Source organism: Nycticebus coucang, chromosome 3 (genome assembly GCF_027406575.1).
Source record: "Nycticebus coucang isolate mNycCou1 chromosome 3, mNycCou1.pri, whole genome shotgun sequence".
Taxonomy (NCBI): Eukaryota; Metazoa; Chordata; class Mammalia; order Primates; family Lorisidae; genus Nycticebus; species Nycticebus coucang.
The window spans coordinates 22,951,286-22,971,315 of record NC_069782.1 but is presented as its reverse complement, the minus strand read 5'-3'; the positions used below and the strand labels follow the sequence as shown (position 1 = coordinate 22,971,315).

At 40.8% G+C, this 20,030-nt stretch overlaps 1 protein-coding gene across 17 annotated transcripts in view; it reads right to left on the bottom strand.

Annotated features, from left to right (window-relative positions):
* Positions 1–20,030, bottom strand: part of ANKS1B (ankyrin repeat and sterile alpha motif domain containing 1B) — a 1,177,049-nt gene that overhangs the window by 322,489 nt on the left and 834,530 nt on the right. The gene's annotated exons all lie outside the window — the stretch shown is intronic.

The following is a 20,030-nucleotide window of genomic DNA, read 5'->3' as shown; positions in this document are numbered from 1 at the left end:
ATAGGATACTTTTTCTTCCATTCCTGAGATACTTTGCTAAGAATATGTTCCAGTTCCATCCATGTGAACATGAAAGAGGTAAAGTCTCCATCTTTCTTTAAGGCTGCATAATATTCCATGGCATACATGTACCACAATTTGCTAGTACATTTGTGGGTTGATGGACACTTGGGCTTCTTCCATGACTTAGTGATTATGAATTGGGCTGCAATAAACATTCTGGTACAGATGTCTTTGTTATATTGTGACTTTTGGTCTTTGGGGTATAAACCTAGTAAAGGAATTATAGGTAGGTCTATTTTTAGGTCTCTAAGTATTCTCCAAACATCCTTCCAAAGGAACGTATTAGTGGGCATTCCCACCAGCAGTGTAGAAGTGTGCCCTTTTCTCCACATCCACGCCAACAGCTCTGGTTTGGGGATTTTGTTATGTGGGCTACTCTTACTGGGGTTAGGTGGTATCTCAAAGTAGTTTTGATTTGCATTTCTCTAATGATTAAGGATGATGAGCTTTTTTTCATGTGTTTGTAGATTGTGCGTCTGTCTTCTGTAGAGAAGTTTCTCTTCAAGTCCCTTTCCCACCCTGAGATGGGATCACGTGTTCTTTTCTTGCTAATACGTTTGAGTTCTCTGTGGAGTCTGGTTATTAGACCGTTATCAGAGGTATAACCTGCAAATATTTTCTCCCATTCTGAGGGCTGTCTGCTTGCTTTACTTACTATGTTCTTGACTGTGCATAAGCTTTTTAGTTTGATCAGGTCCCAGTAGTGTATTTTTGATACTGCTTCAATTGCCTGGGGAGTCCTCCTCATAAAATATTCACCCAAGCCGCTTCCTTCAAGAGTTTTCCCTGCACTTTCTTCAAGTATTTTTCTAGTTTCATGTCTTAAGTTTAAATCTTTAATCCAGTGAGAGTCTATCTTAGTTAATGGTGAAAGGTGTGGGTCCAGTTTCAATCTTCTACAGGTTGCCAGCCAGTTTACCCAGCAACATTTGTTAAATAGGGAATCTTTTCCCCACTGAATGTTTTTAATTGGCTTATCAAAGATCAAATAACAGTAAGTAGCTGGATTCTCTTGATTCTCTATTCTGTTCCAGAAATCTACTTCTCTGCTTTTGTGCCAGTACCATGCTGTTTGATTACTATCGATTTATAGTACAGTCTCAGGTCTGTTAGCGTGATTCCTCCTGCTTTGTTTTTATTGCTGAGTAATGTTTTGGCTATTCGAGGTTTTTTTCTGATTCCATATAAAACAAAGTATTATTTTTTCAAGATTTTTAAAATATGACAATGGAGCTTTAATAGGAATTGCATTAAAATTGTATATTGCTTTGGGCAGTATGGACATTTTAACAATGTTGATTCTTCCCAGCCATGAGCATGGTATGTTTTTCTATCTGTTAACATCTTCAGCTATTTCTTTGCTCAAGGTTTCATAGTTCTCTTTGTATAGATCTTTCACATCCTTTGTTAGGTATACTCCCAAATATTTCATCTTCTTTGGCACTACTGTGAAAGGAATAGAGTCCTTGACTGTTTTTTCGGCTTGGTTATTGTTGGTATATATAAAGGCTACAGATTTATGGGTGTTGATTTTGTAGCCTGAGACATTGCTGTATTCCTGGATCACTTCTAAAAGTTTTGTAGTAGAATCCCTAGTGTTTTCCAGATGTACGATCATATCATCTGCGAAGAGCGAAAGTTTCATCTCTTCTGACCCTATGTGGATACCCTTGATCACCTTTTCTTCCCTAATTGCAATGGCTAAAACTTCCATTACAATGTTAAAGAGCAATGGAGACAATGGGCAACCTTGCCTGGTTCCTGAGCTAAGTGGAAATGATTTCAATTTAACTCCATTCAATACGATATTGGCTATGGGTTTGCTGTAGATGGCCTCTATTAGTTTACGAAATGTCCCTTCTATACCAATTTTCTTAAGTGTTCTGATCATGAAGGGATGCTGGATATTATCAAAAGCTTTTTCTGCATCAGTTGAAAGAATCATATGGTCCTTATTTTTTAGTTTGTTTATGTGTTGAATTACATTTATAGATTTACGTATATTGAACCAGCTTTGAGACCCTGGGATAAATCCCACTTGGTCATGGTGTACAATTTTTTTGATGTGTGGTTGGATTCTGTTAGGATCTTATTGAGTATTTTTGCATCAATATTCATTAGTGATATTGGTCTATAATTTTCTTTTCTTGTTGGGTCTTTCCCTGGTTTGGGGATCAAGGCGATGTTTGCTTCGTAGAATGTGTTGGGTAATATTCCTTCTTTTTCTATATTTTGGAAGAGGTTTAGTAGTATAGGTACTAGTTCTTCTTTAAAGGTTTGGTAGAATTCTGACATAAAGCCATCTGGTCCTGGGCTTTTCTTTTTAGGGAGATTTTGTATAGTTGATGCTATTTCAGAACTTGATATAGGCCTGTTCAACATTTCCACTTCATTCTGGCTAAGTCTTGGTAGGTGTCATACTTCCAGGTATTGGTCTAGTTCTTTCAGATTTCCGTATTTCTGATAGTAGAGTTTCTTGTAGTATTCGTTAAGGATTTTTTGAATTTCTGAGGGGTCTGTTGTTATTTCATCATTACCATTTCTGATTGATGAAATTAGAGATTTTACTCTTTTTTTCCTGGTTAGGTCAGCCAAAGGTTTATCTATTTTATTGATCTTTTCAAAAAACCAACTTTTGGATTTATTGATCTGTTGTATAATTCTTTTGTTTTCAATTTCATTTAGCTCTGCTTTGATTTTGGTTATTTGTTTTCTTCTGCTGGGTTTGGGGTTGGAGTGTTCTTCCTTCTCCAGTTGCTTGAGATGTCCCATTAAGTTATTAACTTCCTCACTTTCCGTTTTCTTGAGGAAGGCTTGCAGTGCTATAAAGTTCCCTGTTAGGACTGCGTTTGCAGTATCCCAGAGGTTCTGGTAATTCGTGTCTTGATTGTTGTTTAGTTCCAAAAATTTGGTGATTTCCTTCTTAATCTTGATATAACCCATCTATCCTTCAGCATGAAGTTGTTTAGCTTCCATGTTCTTGTATGGGTATGCAGGTTCCTGTTGTTATTGAGTTCAACTTTTATTCCATGATGGTCTGAGAAGATGCAAGGAATAATTTCTATTTTTTTTTAAATTTGCTGAGGTTAGGTTTGTGGCCTAGGATGTGGTCGATTTTGGAGTATGTTCCGTGAGCTGATGAGAAGAATGTGAATTCAGTTTTGTTGGGATGAAATGTTCTGTAGATGTCCGTTAAGTCCAGACGTTGAATGGTTAAATTTAAATCTAAAATTTCTTTGCTTAGCTTCTTTTTGGAGGACCTATACAGCTCTGCCAAAGGGGTGTTAAAATCTCCAACTACTATGGAAGTGGAGGAAATTGAGTTGCTCATGTCTGTTAGAGTTTCTCTTATAAATTGAGGTGCGTTGTGGTTGGGTGCATAAATATTAATAATTGAGATCTCATCATATTGAGTATTACCTTTAAGAAATATGAAGTGTCCATCCTTATCCTTCCATGTTTTGGTTGGTTTAAAGCATATTGCGTCTGCGAACAGGATTGCAACGCCTGCTTTTTTCTGCTTTCCATTTGCCTGGAGTATAGATGACCATCTCTTCACCTTGAGTCTATATTTGTGTTTTAATGTAAGATGCAATTCTTGTATGCAGCAGATATCTGGCTTGAGTTTTTGTATCTAGTCAGCCAATCTGTGCCTCTTTAGAGGACAGTTTAAACCATTCACATTAATTGAGAATATCGATAAGCCTTTCGAGAGGCCAGTGGATATTTTTAATCCTTTTGCGACTGTGGAAGTTGGAATTTGATCAAATTTTTCTGGGTGGGTTTACTTTTGTGGTGGACCATTACGCTGGTCTTTATGGAGGATAGGTCTGAGAATATCCTGGAGAGCTGCTTTAGTTATCGCAAATTTCTTCAACATGTGAATGTCATTGAAGTATTTAATTTCTCCATCATAAATGAGAAATTAAATAGGATCCTGGGTTGAAAGTTATTTTGTTTTAGGAGATTGAAAGTCGATGACCATCCTCTTCTAGCTTGAAAGGTTTTAGCAGAGATCTGCAGTTATTCTAGTATTCTTCCCCTTGTAGGTAATGGTTTTCTTTCATCTGGCAGCTTTCAGAATTTTCTCCTTCATATTAACTTTAGTGAAATTGATTATGATGTGTCTGGGGGATGTCTTATTCGGGTTGAGTCATGCTGGAGTTCTGAAACTGTCTGCTATCTGAATTTCAGAATATCTTGGCATGTCTGGAAAGTTCTCCTTCATAATCTTATGGAGAAGAGACTCTGTGCCTTGTGAAGCCGCTTCGTCGCTTTCGGGGATCCCTATAAGATGAATATTGGTTTTCTTCTAATTATCCCAGAGCTCTCTGAGAGAGTGATCTGTTTTTGCCCTCCATTTCTCTTCCTCTCTGAGAGTTTGGGAGCATTTGAAAACTTTGTCTTCAATGTCAGAAATCCTTTCTTCTGCTTGCTCCATTCTGTTACGGAGGGATACTACTGTGTTTCTCAGATCTTTGAGGGATGCAACTTCTTGTCTCAATGTGTCAAAATCTTTGGTCATTTGGTCTTTGAATTTGTTGAATTCTTGAAATATCTTTTGGGTTACTGCTTGGAGTTCTAATTCGATCTTATTTGCTATCCAGATTCTGAATTCGATTTCTGACATCTCACCTATTTGTTTGTGCATGGGATCTTGTGCTGTGTCTGCCCTATTGATCCTTGGGGGAGTTGATCTACTCTGATTATTCATATTGCCAGAGTTTTTCTGTTGATTTTGCCTCATGATTGCTTTTCACTGTTGCCTCTAGCTGTCCTCAGAGTTGGGGAGGTGTCTCTCCAAGATTAGATCTCAGCGGGATCACTCTATTGTTGCTTGATCTTTGTAGGGAGTGACCCTGTGTAGTTCCTCTGGGGCTGCTCCAGGTAGGGAGTTCTGGTTGTGGAAGCAGCTCTGGCGTGTGACACACCTGGATCCAGCAACAGGGCGGGAGGTGGTGTGCACGGTTCTGGGAGTGCCTGGCACCCAGTGACTTTGGCACAGAGAGCGCAAGGCTCCAGCAGTCTCTGGCCAGGGGAAGGGCTCTGTGTAGAGCGAGGGAGGGCTCCAGAGGGCACGCAGCTACCAGTATCCCTGGCCAGATGAGGAGGCCAGTGTGGAGGCTGGGAGGACACAAGAGGGAGGACGCAGGGTTGCACGGCTCCCGCAGTTTCTGGTCAGGGCATGCAGAGGCCCGGTTGGTGCGGGGTTGTGGCACAGATCTTCAGGAGGTCCAGGCACCACCTAGCCCAGGAATTTGAGGTTGCTATGGGTTGCCACGGCACTCTACCCAGGGCAACAGCCAAGCCTCCAGTGTGCCAAAACCGTCTTACTCTGCCCTTAAGGGTTAAGGCTTTAGAAAACTTTTGTAAGAAGACATGATCATTGCAGCTTTAGTCTCTTACTTTCTTGGTTTTAATTGAAATATTCTGGGTCCGTCACTCACATCTCCATCTCTTTCTCTCTCTCTCTCATTATTCTTCACGGCCTGCCTCCAGCTATGTCTGCTCAGAAAAGGACAGACCTTATAAGATGATGAAGCCACAAGATGGAAAATGCACGTACAGCGATAAGAAGGTAATAACAATAAAACAGGCAAACAAAGTAAAGAGAGGAAGAAGGTAGGTATATGTTGTAACAGATCTGGGATTACAGGAAGAGAAGTAGGTCTCAATGTAATAAGTTGTTAAGCCAGAAAATGATACTAGCAAGGGAATTAGACCAAGAGAATAAGGAACCCCAAAAGGCCCATAATGGATTAGATAGATATTTTCATGTCTGAATGTGTTTCAGAATTGAGACAGAGGCTACTCTTTAACTCTGCAAGACTGCCCTCTTTTCTTGTACATAATGGGGCTTAAAGTGGGTTCTTTAAGAACTAGAGACAACACACACCAGCTTCTTTTCTGGTTGCTGCTGCAAAAATATGACTGATCTTAAACCTCCAGGTCACTTCCAACCAAGAAAAGAGGTTCCTTGCTCTAGATTTTCTTTTTTTCTTTTCTTCCCATAAACTGGATCACCAGTCCCCTCAGCCCAGCTTTGACCACACAGGGAAAACACTCTGGAGCAGGGACGGAGAACCTGTGGCCTAAAAAAACATGTGTAGCTTTCTAGACTGTTTGACTGAAACCAAATTATACAGAACAAATCCTTTTACTCTTATTAATATATTTTGTCTTTTATATTTTTTAAATGAATGCATCTAAAATACTTACAATATCAAAGAATAAAATAATTTTTAAAAAAGAATCCTCCCATATTGATCAGCACAATTAGGGCATTAGTAAGCCATAAGGGCTAACCTGATGGCTGCTACAGTCATGATTTACTTCTGATTTCCCCCATCTGACCAGCACCACTACCCCACAGGCTGGTTTGTGAGAGTTTATGGGGGTTGAGTTGGCCAGTCTGTTATTAGCTTTTGACAATGGTGCCCTGTGTTTCTGTTTGAAGTGAAATTTGAGAGTAGCTGCATAGCTTAAATTCTGTCTCCCCACCAGCCCATCATGCTAAAGAACACCAAGAGAATGCTGCTGAATATAAACAGATTTTTAAATGAGGATTAGGAATTGCAATATTATTTTGTTTCTGCTAAAGATATGATGATTTGCTTGCTTTGTGGTACAGCAGTATCAGTGCTCTTCAACATTATAACATTCATAAGGACAATACACATTTTAAATTAGAGGGAGAGGCACCAAAGGTTTATTGCAGAAATTGAAAGATGAAAAGCAAAAGCAAAGATAATTCATTCAAGCAGCAATAAGACCTGGAAATAATGCCATGGAAACAACTTATAAAGTAGCTTATATACTTGGGATATAGAGAAAGGGAAGCCATTTAGGGATGTAGAGATTGGGAAAGAATGCATTGTCAAAGTCGTAGGATGCTTAGAACCTGATAATGTTTCCAAGTATAAACAACTGCTTCTTTCAAGGAGAACCATAACTGACCAGCAGCACGAATTGACTTCAACTTAACAGAAAAACTTAATACAATACTTCAAAAGGAAAATATCTATGTTCAACTTCTTTGGATGAATGAATGGTACTACTGACTTGACGTAGGTAGTATACTTCATTCACGTCATAACAGATTATTTTCTTTGCTATGAAGAGTAACTTACTTTGGGCATTCCTGAAAATAGGAATAGGGAATAGATATTTGCAACAAATTTCAAGACAAATGTAAAGTTGGACTGAACTTGGTAGATATAGTGAGCGTATGTAGAGACAGTGCACCTTCCATGACGGGAAAACATGAAGGGTTTATTGCATAGATTTAAAAAAAAAGGATAAGCAGGCTGGGCACAGTGGCTCATGCCTGTAATCCCAGCACTTGAGAGGCCAATGCAGTTGGATTGCCTGAGTTCATAGATTCAGACCAGCCTGAGCAAGAGTGAGACTCTGTCTCTTAAAATAGCTGGGCATTGTGGTGGGCACCTGTAGTCACAGCTCCCCAGGAGGCTGAGGCAAAAGAATTGCTTGAGCCCAAGAGTTTGAGATTTCTGTGACTTAAAATACCATGGCACTCTACTGAGGGTTACAAAGTGAGAGTCTGTCTCAAAAAAAAAAAAAAAAAAGTATAAGCAGATCCAGATGTTCTCATTTTTTTTCTTTGTATCTTGCATCAGAAAAATCTTTGGGCTAAAGCTACTGTTTTAAGTGATACATTGCAGAAAGTTATAAGTATTATGAACTATATTCATGCAAATAAAACATGGAGAAAGTTGAACAATGGGTATTTGGTGTGGATTTACTGTATCATCCTACAGTGCATTGCCTGTTACAAGGACAAACTATTAGCCAAAATGTTATCTATGCCAGAGCAGATAGCTAAGTTTTATGAAGAACAGAGTCAGTAATGTGAATTATTGAAAGAAGATTTCTGTAGGAATACAGCATTTCTGTGTGATATCATATCAAATCATAATGACTTGAGTATTTCTTTGCAAGGTAAAATTAAGTCGAATATTTGATTTATGGCAAAAAATCCAATCATTTTGAAAATAGCTTTTTTCAAAACGCTTCTTCTTTAAAAGGAAACTTCGGATAACATTTTATCCAGTTTGCAAAGGTCATTGATGGGCAGGATGATATCAATATATGGAAATCAGTTGAAGATGATGCAATTGTTATGGATCTATTAATTTGAGAGCACAAGGAAAGGTTCACTGACTTTGAGAATCATAACATCACACTCAAATTAGCATTTCAGCCTCATCTACTTGGTATCTCTAAGGCACCTGAAGACCTATGCATGGAACTGAGCTCTCCGTAGATGATATTTTAAATCATTGTTTGATGCTAAGAAAAATCTAATTAAAACATGGAAAAATACAGTGAAATACCCAGTCTTTGGCAACATGCCAATGCTTTCTGGCTTTTCAATCACTTATTGCTATGAATCTACATTCTCCTACCTAACCCAAATCAAGACTGATGATTTGGGTTAACACAATCAACTGAAACTGTGGACCTCCATGCTACAACCACATATTCAAAGAAATGAATGCTTCCAAGAAAACACAGATACAATAAAGTCATTAAAAGGTTAGTAAACTTTAAAATTCACAAGTAGTTTCATTTTTTTTGTAATTAAGTAGATAGTAGTTATATTTTTATAAATTAATGTATATTTTAAAATATATCTAATTAAAGTTTTTTGAATGTGATCTTATTTAATTAGAACTGAATTAATGTGGTCTTCCAAGATGAAAATGTCCCCCCACAACATGCCCCACAGCAGTGGTTCTCAACCTTTGGGTTGCAACCCACAGGAACTGTATTAAAGGGCCGCGGCATTAGGAAGGTTGAGAACCACTGCCCTAGAGCTTGGGAAATGCTTCTGAAACCTTAATATGCATAAGAACCACAGGGGGATCTTGGTCCTTAGGTTAGAAGGAGGATCTGCATTTCTAACAAGCTTCCTGGTGATCAGTCCATGGACCACGCTTTGAGTGTCAATGCTTCAGAGGATGAGAGAACAATGTGTAGAAGGTCCTGGTTCCTTCCAGAATTGCACAGAGCAGAGCCAACTTGTAAATTGGACTGCTCATTTCAGAAACTGTTACATGAGAGAAATAAATGTTCTATTTTTTAAGACCACTATATTATGAAGGTCTCTATTTCAGTAGCAGTAGCCTCTCCATGAATACAAACATTACCCAAAATAAGGAAATTTCATATAGAACTATTACAGGAAGCATGCACTTCCACGTAACCTTACATCTCATTAGCTCTTGTTTTGTGTGGTCATAAATTTCCCCATCTTTCACCTCTAGCTTCTGTGAACTGCATTTGTTGGCATCTTGCTGCCAATCAGATCCCCATCCACCTGTGCATGGATGAAAAGGGGAAAATGCAGGAACACACCGGGTTTCTACCTGGGATCCCTGTGTTCAGGGTGGTGGTACCACCTGAGAGAGAAAATAAAACAGACACAGGTAGCGTGAATAATTTTGAGACACAAAACTTAATGATGTTATGTTATGGAATGGTGCTTTGTAAGTTGGGGGGACAAGTCTAGGGTGATATGGGGCCATGGGTGTCTCAGGACAGGGGACAGCCTCTGCTTATTAGCCGTCCGACCTTGAGGAAATGACTCATCCTTTCTAAGCATCCCTTCTTTTCTGATTAGAAATGTGAGGGATGGAAAGAATATCTACCCCCGAGGGCTGTCACATGTAGCCCATTGAAATAACGCAAGTAGGATGTAGCACAGTGCCCTGCACAGAGAAGCTCTCAATAAAGTTTATTTTTATCATATGTGGGAGCCGAAATCACACGTAGATGAGACATCAGAGGGTGGTGGTGTCATGTGAGAAGTGGCCCCAGAATGAACCGATACTTTCAATGAATAAGGAAATGTAGGAGACCAAAAATGGAGTGATCAAGACAAGAAAACAAGCAGGAGAAACACAGCTTCAAGCAGAGTGTGGCCAGTCGAGAGGGAAAGTTGGGAGAATCTGATGAGAGGACCCAGGAGGAGGTCTGTGGGATCTGGCCAACAGGCTACCAGGGACCTTACCAGGCTACCAGAGAGGGGCACAGAGCTGTTCTCCATGGGGCTGCAGCAAGAGTTAGGGATGAAGGGAAGGTGCAATCGAAACTACACTTCTGAGGAGTTGGGGACGAGAAGGAAGAAGATGGGGCTCTAGAAAGTACAAAAGAAAAGGCGCAGAGAGGGATAAGGAATGAAGACTCTAGTTTGAGGAGGGGCAGAGGCATGATGAGCTACAGGCCCAGTGGGAGGGCTGGCCTTTCGTGGAGGGATTCTGCTTACCTTTCTTGGAAATAACAGAGCTGAGAAGGACAGCTGGAGCTAACTTGGGGTTCATGGGCTTTGGGTTAAAATAGTGCAAGTGTCTGGAAGCTGCATGGTTAGCCTTGGTGCGAGCTGGATGCTTGCATGTGGGGTACCTGTCCCTCTCTGGTGAAGGTCCTCATGTGAGCGAGGGCTGTCGTCTGTTCGGCATGCCACTGTCTGGTTGTGTGCACACACACACACACACACACACACGCACACACACACATACCTTTTATGCAGACCCCCTGTACCAACAGCTCTGCTGTGCCAGGCCCAGTTGCTTTAGGAAGCTGCAATGGGCTGTGGCTTCTCTCTTCCCACCTGGATGTAAGTTTGTGCTCTTAAACTTCATGCCTGATATGGCTTTTGTCATATAGATCCCGTTGGGTACTTCCCTCTATTCCAGCTCCTTGTTCTAGACTCTTCTGCTTTGTCCTGCTGCTACCCAAGACTAACAGAAGTTCCTCAAAATAAGCCAGCTCAAGCAGCGTTAGCAGACAGCGCTGCCAGGTCCAAATGCAGACCTGTCAAGTAGTGTGAGGATCAAATCTCCTGTAGGCTGTGAGACCTGGGCTTAGACATCACGGTGCTGTTTTATCAGTGGCTCTTAAAAGACTGATTGAACATGAAAGAGAAAGGCTGATCCACTGACCACGGGGCCCCAGGCAAACGTCTGCCCCTCACCATCTGTGGCAGTGCCACTTTGCTGGGAGAGACATGTCTACAAAGTGGATAGCACGATTAGTGATAAGAACATCACTTAACAACTATATGGGTCTTTATAGAGCCTAAAGTGATTTCACCTGTCGTCTCGTTTGTAAAGGGTTTTAGGTGATCTTTGGGAAAATGCCCTTATGGAATCTGAGAACCTGGGTCCTCCACGGGATAATATTCCTTCTCTGGGAACAGAAAGGATTAACACACCGTGGCTGTTGCCAGGAAGCCCGTGCGGCAAGGTCTGTGTTGTGCAGCTGTAGCCAGGAGGGCTCCGTGTGCTGCTTTGTTTAGAATCAGACTTTTTATGGATATATTTTCTATACAAGAATCAAGAGAAACCTAAACCCTCAGAGGTAAGAGAACTGTGTCTGGATGTCCCCTTTCTATTGTTTTTCCACCACCAATTTGGGGCTCCCTGAGTGCTCAGACAGTTGAAGACGCCTAGAAGACGCCTAGATTTAGGCACAAGGCAGGGGCAGTGAAGAAGTAATACCTGCATCTTACCTGGCACCATATTTGGGGGGAATAAAGGGAAAGGAAAGGGCTTTGGACTAGACACTGTCTTTTAATGTTCCGCAATTTCTACTTCGTGAATAAGGAAATGAATTAAAGTCTAGCCCAGAGAGGGCCGAAGCATTCCTAATTCTGAAAGGTCTTAGATCATGGAGTAAGCTAGAAGAGAAGTAGCGGACAGTAAAGTCTGTGTGGGTAAAAACGAGTTTTCAAGACCCAAAGGTAATCTACTTCCAACAGCATGAACATTCGCAGAAGTGCCAGCCAGACTGGCCTTGTCTCCAGCCACCAGCGGTAGGGATGTTCCCTGTGGTCAAAGGCACTGGACTGATCACAAGTGAAGTGAGGAAAGTCACCAGCACAGACAAGTCCTATGAATCATGTTGGGAAACGATGACGATCACCACTGCAACAACTGCAGAATAATCTCTTCGTCGCTCTGCCGGCAGCGTGAGTGGGCTACTCCTCAGGCCTCTCCTCTCAGGTCCGTCTGCGCTCATGGAGTGACACTATCCGTGCAGCCACCTGACAACAGCTCTCTGCCACATAGGGTCTGTGTCGGGCTTCCATGAAAGATCAACTGAGCCGTCGCAAAGCACACACATAAACATGGTCCTTGAGACTGAATGATCGTATTGAACGATTTTTGCTTTTTTACTTCTCCTTGCAGCTTTTGGTAAAGAGATGTTTTTGAAGAATCCAGTAAAAGGAAATGTATTTTTTTTAACCATCTTTTCATTTCTAAAATCCTTGTTGAAATAATGTTGACCCTAGAGCTCTTTGCTAAGACATCACTATTTGTTTCATTTATTTCCTTGTTGCAAAGCTTCTAGACGAAGCAAAGGTTCCGATTAAAGAGGAAATAAGGATTTATTACAGCTAGGGGGAAGTGCCAGACTGCTCACCATCATTCACATTTCCAAGCTCTACCAGTGATGAGAACTAGATTTAGAAAAAGACATGGGGTCTCTTGCTTTTCTCTGACAGTACATGCTTTCCGACGTTCATGTAGTTGTTTGGTGGTATGTACCACATTGCTTTGCTCTTCAAACAGAAGCTTTAAACGCCACTATTAATCAGGAAAATTGTTTGCATGCTTTTAGTCTTGACTTAAACAAATTTCCCCAAACTTGAGTCTTCAGAAGATAATGAATGGCCTGAATGTTAATTCTATTTATCTGATATTTAAAAACCATGTCCTTTCTCAGAGCCTCAAGGCAAGTGCATAATAACATCACCCACTGAAGCACTTCAAACAGATAAATGTAGCATAAAACCAAAGTTAGCAGTATACAAATGAATAGCTTATGTTCTGCCTGAGTAGAGCAGTACAAAGGATATTATTTACATAGCAATCAAAAAGTGGTATACCCACATTTATTTAGGGAGTTACAAAGATGAGGACTGACCCATCCATCCATCCACTTGTTCCCTCAACAAATACTAACAGTGTACCTTACTATCTGCTAGGCAGTGTTCTGGATGTGCCCAGGGAACTAAACATATAAAGGTTCCGTTCCTTGTAGAGTTTGCCTTCTAATCAGGGGAGATGGATAACAATTAATAAGCATAATAAGTAAGGTACATACTCTAGTAGAAGATGAGAGCTCGTGAAAAAAGAGGCAGGACAGTCGAGGGACTGGGGATGCTGGAGTGTGTATGGTGGGGAAGGGTGGTATGAACTAGCAGGGTAGGCTGGAGAAGTTTAATTTAGGAGGCAGGATTTAAATAAATGTTGAAGGAGGGCGAATTGGCTATTTGACAACTAGGGGGAGAGGATTCCCAAGCGGAGGGAACAATTAGGGCAAAGGACCTCAAGAAGGAGTGAGCTCAGGGTATGTTTGAGGAATAACAAGACCAATGGGCTGGCGTAGTGCACGCAGGTATGGAGGGAGTGGGGGCATGTTACAGGGGGTAGCAGGGACACATAATATAGGGCTTAGAAGGCCTGGTTAGGACTGGCTTTCATTTTGAGCAGAGATGTGACACAGTCACATAAATATAAGCTAGACACAGTCTAGCTAGACACAGTCTAGCTTATATTTCAGTGGAATCACACCGACTGCTATGTTGATATTAGTTAATAGGGGGGCCTTTTTAGAGGCTGTGAACATAATCCAGAAGGAAGATGCTGTTGAGCTGGACAGGGTGCTGAAGAAAGGTGGCAAGAAATAGTCAGATTCTGGATATTTTGCAGTTTTGGCCAGGTCTGGGCTTGAACCCACCACCTCTGGCACATGGGGCCAGCGCCCTACCACTTTGAACCACAGGCACTGCCAGATTCTGGATATTTTGAAGGTAGATCAGTATGATTTCCTGAAATACAAAATAAAATGCTCCTTGTTTTCTTTCCACCAGTGGATTAGGAATCTGTCAGCTTGATGGCTGCAGCTGTGTGGCATGGGTCTTGGACATGACCGTGCTCATCTATCATGAGTGAGAATGTTTGGCCGACTGGCAGGGCTGGTCTTGCAGGAGTCTGTGTTCAGTGAGGAATCCAGGAGCCTCAAATGACTTTGTCCAGAGAAGGTGGTCAAGGCATATGCATTTGATTCAAGGGACAATAGATGAGTATCAGAGGACATGGGAGAGTCTGAATGGATTTCAGGATCTGGTGCTCTGGCAGTGCCCTGGCCCAGCTCCCATGAACCATGCCTTAAGATGAAGAGGCATCAACTACGAGCTGTATCATAAATTACTTTTTGGACACTGGAAACAAAAGGAGTCAGCAGAATTGGCAACAGCAACTCCATCAGCCAGAGAGGTGGTGCCACATTGCAGATCTTGGTGCCCTCAGTATTGGGCACCAGCAGTTGGCAATGGTGTCCACATTGGCAGGCTTCAGTGGCACTGGCAGAACATTCAACTGGCAATGGCCAAGGTGTCCTTGATGGGAAGACAGTGGGCATCACAGCCAGTAGCACAGACATCAGTACCTTTGACACATTGGGCACCTGCAGCTCTGAACCAGCCCTTGGCCATCATCACTAACAGATTTGGTGGCTTCAGTAAGTACATAATATTAACAGGACTGAGAGCACTTTTGGTAGGTTCTCATGGCACTGTTTCAAGTGGTGGTGACAGGAAACATCACCCCAATAAACTAGAGCAAGAGAGGCAGAAAAGGGCAGGTGTCATATGGCCAGCAGGTAGTCTAGCTACACAGCACACGTATGACATGAGACTCTCAGAATGAGTCATTAGGAAGCATTTCAGCAAGCCCTGGAGTATGCAGAGACGTGTTGCTCTGTGATTGTTGTTGGAATCCTATTTTGAAGCCCTGGTTGGAGTTTCTGAGAGCCCCTTTTATATTTATAGTTAAGAGATAATCTAAGAACTATTCCACTACCATTGGAGTGAGAACAGCAGTCATAAGAAAAAATAGCTTGATCCTCAAGAAAATGTTTCCAGCCACATAGCCTGGTTTTTTTGTTCAGTTTAGAATTTTTAATTATATCAGACAATGGAATGACTAACAATCTTCAGCTCCACTTGTGGGAATCCCTAGTATAGTCAGCTCTTACAATAGTTTTAGCGGTTACGATTTATTTCAACAAGATTTTGAAAGCAAGATATACACACACACATATATATGAGGTGTGAGAATTGAATTCATGAACCATGCACTTATGTTGGCAGTATGTACAAACAATCCATTGAGGTTTCATAACCTTCGTATATCAGAGTCTCACAGCTGTGTTTGTGTTGATGTATGGTGGTGTCTTACTTTATTATTGTTGTGTGTATTTGTGCGCTCTGTAATGACAGCTTTGACGGTCATTCCAGAAAAAGAGGTCCAATATTGCTTTGAAGGGTAACCTAGGCCCTAGCATTGGTGCATAGCTTCCCAAGGGGAGTACTTCAAAGGTGACCATAGTGATATTCAGCAATGAGGTATGTAGCACTTTTTCTAGGATGAGATCATGAACTTCCTTGTCAGACATTGTTACATGCTATATATCAACTCACTTACATATATATATACCCACACTATACATGTATACATATACATATATTATATATATGTATAATCTATGTTATATGTATTATATATGTACATAAAATATCATCCTAGATATTATATAAATATAAAAGGGTGTAAGTTCCTACCTTCTAGGACGGTGTAATTTCTTAGAAGGAAATGTACTGTATTCCCCCAAAATATGTAATTTCCTTGGGTATACAATTATAGTCATGTGTCACTTAGGAACAGGGATAGAATCTGAGACACGCACTGTTAGGTGATTTCATTTCTGTGCGAACATCATAGAGCATACAGTACACATACAGATTTAGATGGGATTGCCGACTGCACGCCTAGGCTACATGGTGTGGCCTATCACTCCTTGGCAGCAACCCTGTGACGTCTGTTACTGTACTGAAGACTGTAGATAATTATAACACAAATCATTAGGTGACAGGAATTTCTCAGCTCCATTACAATCACACGGACCACTGTCATGTATCATTGACTGAAATGTTACGCAGCACAGGACTGTATAACAAAATAAATTAAGTGCCAATGTTTTTATAAGTTCCAGAAAAGCAAAGAAATTTGAATAGGTTGGAGAAATTTGGGTACAGTTTCTGGTTTGGTTTCCTTAGGGTTAATATATAAAGAAGTGAGTGCATGTGTTCACGTGCGTGTGTGTGTGTGTGTGTGTGTGTGTATAAGAGAGAGAGAAAGAGAGAGAGAGAAAAAGAGAACATGGGCATCTATTTCTCTCAGTAGAACCATAGGTAGTATTCTTTGTCTAAAGTGATTCACTTAATGCCCTATTTGGCTGAAAATGTCTATTCATTCTTTAAGATTCAGTTCAAGTATCATCCACTTGCCCAGAAAGCCTTCCCTGATCCCCATGTATTTAGCTTTGCCCACTGCTTGCAGCATTTTTCATATAGTATTCTAGTTTTTTACACTGTGTCTCTGTCTAAAATGTGGGTAGAACTCCTTGAGGCAGGGACCAAGTCTTACCCATTTTTCCAGTCCCACCTCTGAACTTAACATGGGGCCAAAATGAATCGACAGACTGATTAAATAGATGGACAAATCAGCCATTTACTGACAAATCTCTGGGCACAGCATGTGGCTGTCTGCAGACCTTATGCATCTGGCATTGTTTTATCTCTTGGCCACCTAACTCTAAGCCTCCTGGGCATGCTGAGGCCTCAGGATGGAAGGTTAATTGTTAACTTTGCGTGTACATCATGTAGCACTTAGCAAAGTGTTCTGCCCAAAGATGCTGGTAAATGTTGTTAGAGGATGATGTAATTAAGTGCCAGAGGTGAGAATCAGGGAAATAGATACTTTATACACATATGGCAAGAAGCTCTTGTACATTAGTGAATACAATTTCACATTCAAAAGTGTCTTTTTTTTAATTTTTTTCTGAGACTGAGTCTCCCACTGTCACCCTTAGTAGAGTGCTGTGAATCATACTTCATGGCAATCTCAAACTCTTGGGCTCAAGTGATCCTCTTGTCTCAGCTTCCTGAGTAGTTGGAACTACAGGTGCCTGCCACAACACCAGGCTATTTTTAGAGACAGAGTCTCATTCTGGCTCAGGCTGGTCTTGAACTCCTGAGGTGAAGCAATCCAGCCTCCTCAACGTCCCAGAGCGCTATTACAGGCGTGAGCCACCACGCTCAGCCTTCAAAACTTTTTGTAATAAATACACTTACCTCTTAGTATTTAGAAAATTGTAAATATAATGCCTTGCTACCAAGCAGTGGCTTGTAAGTAGAGCTGAGGGTTAAAGCTGATGATACATTGAAGAAAAAGCTTTTAACCTGTCAGGGCTCTGTGATTCATAAATTATAACCTTAAAAATCATCTAAAGTGTATCTATTTTGTACTTATACTGTCCTGAACTCACAGAACAACAAGTAAAACTAAAATGTATTTTCTCTCAGAAAGAATTGAGAAGAATTTGGCAATTTCCTCTGAGAAGAACAATAGTTATCTGTTAACTAAAAAAAAAAAAAAAAAAAAAAAAGTTGAATTTGCATTTACTAAAATAAAGAACAGAGGACAATAGACCTGTGTGAGATAGTACACCTGGCCCGGCATTTTTCTCCAAAAGGTAAATGCATTGATAGGTGATTGTTCTATGGATTCTTCTGTGTACCAAGACAGGGTACTCTGCTCATAGAGGGAGTAGCAGAAAACATTTAAGAGCACAGACTTTGGAGCTGGGCCTCTAGTTCAAATTCTGACTCTGACACTTATTAGCTGGGTGAACTTAGCCAAGTTACTTAACTTCTCTGTGCTTTAATCTCTTCACTTGTAAAATAGGGACTTAATATAGAAATTCAGATTGAGTTACAATTAATCTAACAGTGTATAGAATACTGCCTGGCACATGGGCAATCTCTATTTGAGTGACTGCTATGAACATAGGGGTTTTCCCGGCAGTGTCTTTTGGCAAGCACAGAATATTTTGGGGAACATGGATTCCAACTGTTCACTGTGGGTCCACAAAAGACTAACCATCAGGCTAGAACCCCAAACCCAAAGGTAGATGTGAGGACTATTAGACTTTGAAATCTAAAATCTCACTGCTCACTGACAAAGAAAATAACTACAAAGAAATACCATGTAATGAAAATGTGTTCAGCTTAAGGATGGGAGAATATTAATTATTTAGGCTGCTCCATTGAAGCTGACTACAGGTATCTGGTTCGGTTGGAGGATTTGACTTACTAAAGCTGGAAGGGCAAAGTGATGAATGAACATCACAGCTGGATTGATGACACTGGCTGCATTTCAGAGGACAGCTGTCACAGATGAGGGAAAAAACAGCATATCCATCTGCTTGAACAAACTAAATAAATGGTTTGGGTCACTTTGAGCTTGGAGCATCCTGAACTATCACAAAGCTCCCACAACAACGAACAAAGAAGTCTTTAAAGTGCATTGTAAGGGCTTTTTAAATTTGTTGGTCTCTTTTTTTGGAAAACTTTTGATTCTCTGAACAGAAGAGACTTTCCCTTCCACTTAATATCCAAAGCTTGTACTTTTACATCTCTTATAGCTTGTTCATGCTCTACCTTGTACTATATTGAAATCATCTGAATATTGGTCTGACTTCCTTTACTAGGCTGAAATATCCTTGAAGGCAGATACTGTGTAAGTTCACCACTTTTTTTTCCTTCTTGCACTGTGTCCGGGTCATAAGAAGATGCTCAACTCATTCGCAGAGATAAAATGAACAAAGATGTATCATTTGAAGGCTATTGATGGAAAATAAATGTAGCCAAATTCTATTCCCCTATGAAATTAGCACATACTTCAATTGTATAGTAAAGATAGGTGACTGTGGTTTGTTAAAAATGATGGTGGATACGCCTGTAATCCTAGCAATCTGGGAGGCTGATGCAGGTGGATTTTGCTTGAGCTCAGGAGTTCAAAACCAGCCTGAGCAAGAGTGAGACCCTGTTTCTATTAAAAATAGAAAAACTAGTCAGGCATTGTGGCAAGTGCCTGTAGTCTTAGCTACTTGGGAGGCTGAGGCAGGAGGGTCGCTTCAACCCAAGAGTTTGAGGTTGCTGTGAGCTACAGTGATACCATGGCACGCTGCCCAGGAGTAAAAGAGTAAGACTGTGTCAAAAAAAAAATGGTGGATATATTTTTTCTATAGCTTATAGTTGTGCTTTTCTAAGAAATCACTGTCAAGGACTGCCTACTCAGCTTCTTAGTTCACTTCCATTCCATTCTATGCCATGTACATGCATGGAGCCCTTGCTATTAAAGGCAATCTCAACTTCCCCTCTTCACCTAACTAATGTCCAGTCCCCACTAGTGCTGGGAACTGACTGCCTTCTCTTTAAGAGGTGCAGACAGGAAGCCCTGTCAGTATCATGTTTATTCATTTAGCTGCTTACCTAGGAAGGCCTGGTTTATGATTCTCACCACCTTCTCTTCTAGCTCCTGATGGGTAAAACAGTAACCCTTCAGTATATTCCAAAATGATTAATCTAGTCGATGACAATAGATCTGAAGCTTTTGCCATTTCCCTATCTAGAAAGTGACTTCTCTGCATTGTGAGAGTTCTGCTAGTAGAGGATGGAAAGCTTCCCATGCAAGGCAGTCCTGGGCGTTTTTTAGTCACAGACTTTTAGGTCAGTAACTGAATTCTTTTTTGTTACTTCTTGGCCCCAGGCAAAAGCAATGTCAAAAATTTACCAATTTTTGTTAATTTAGTGAGGATTTATTGAATAAATGCAAACAGTCATAACTAATATGAACTGAGTTCCTCCAAGTGTTGGGAACTTCATATACATTTGTGTGTGTATATATATATAAAACCCATAACCACCTAATGGGCTAGGTTCCACTGCTATTTCTTATTTTCCAGATAAGGAAACCGGGATTAGAGAATTTAAGTAACTTGCCTCAGGTGACACAGCAACAGGTGGCTAAACT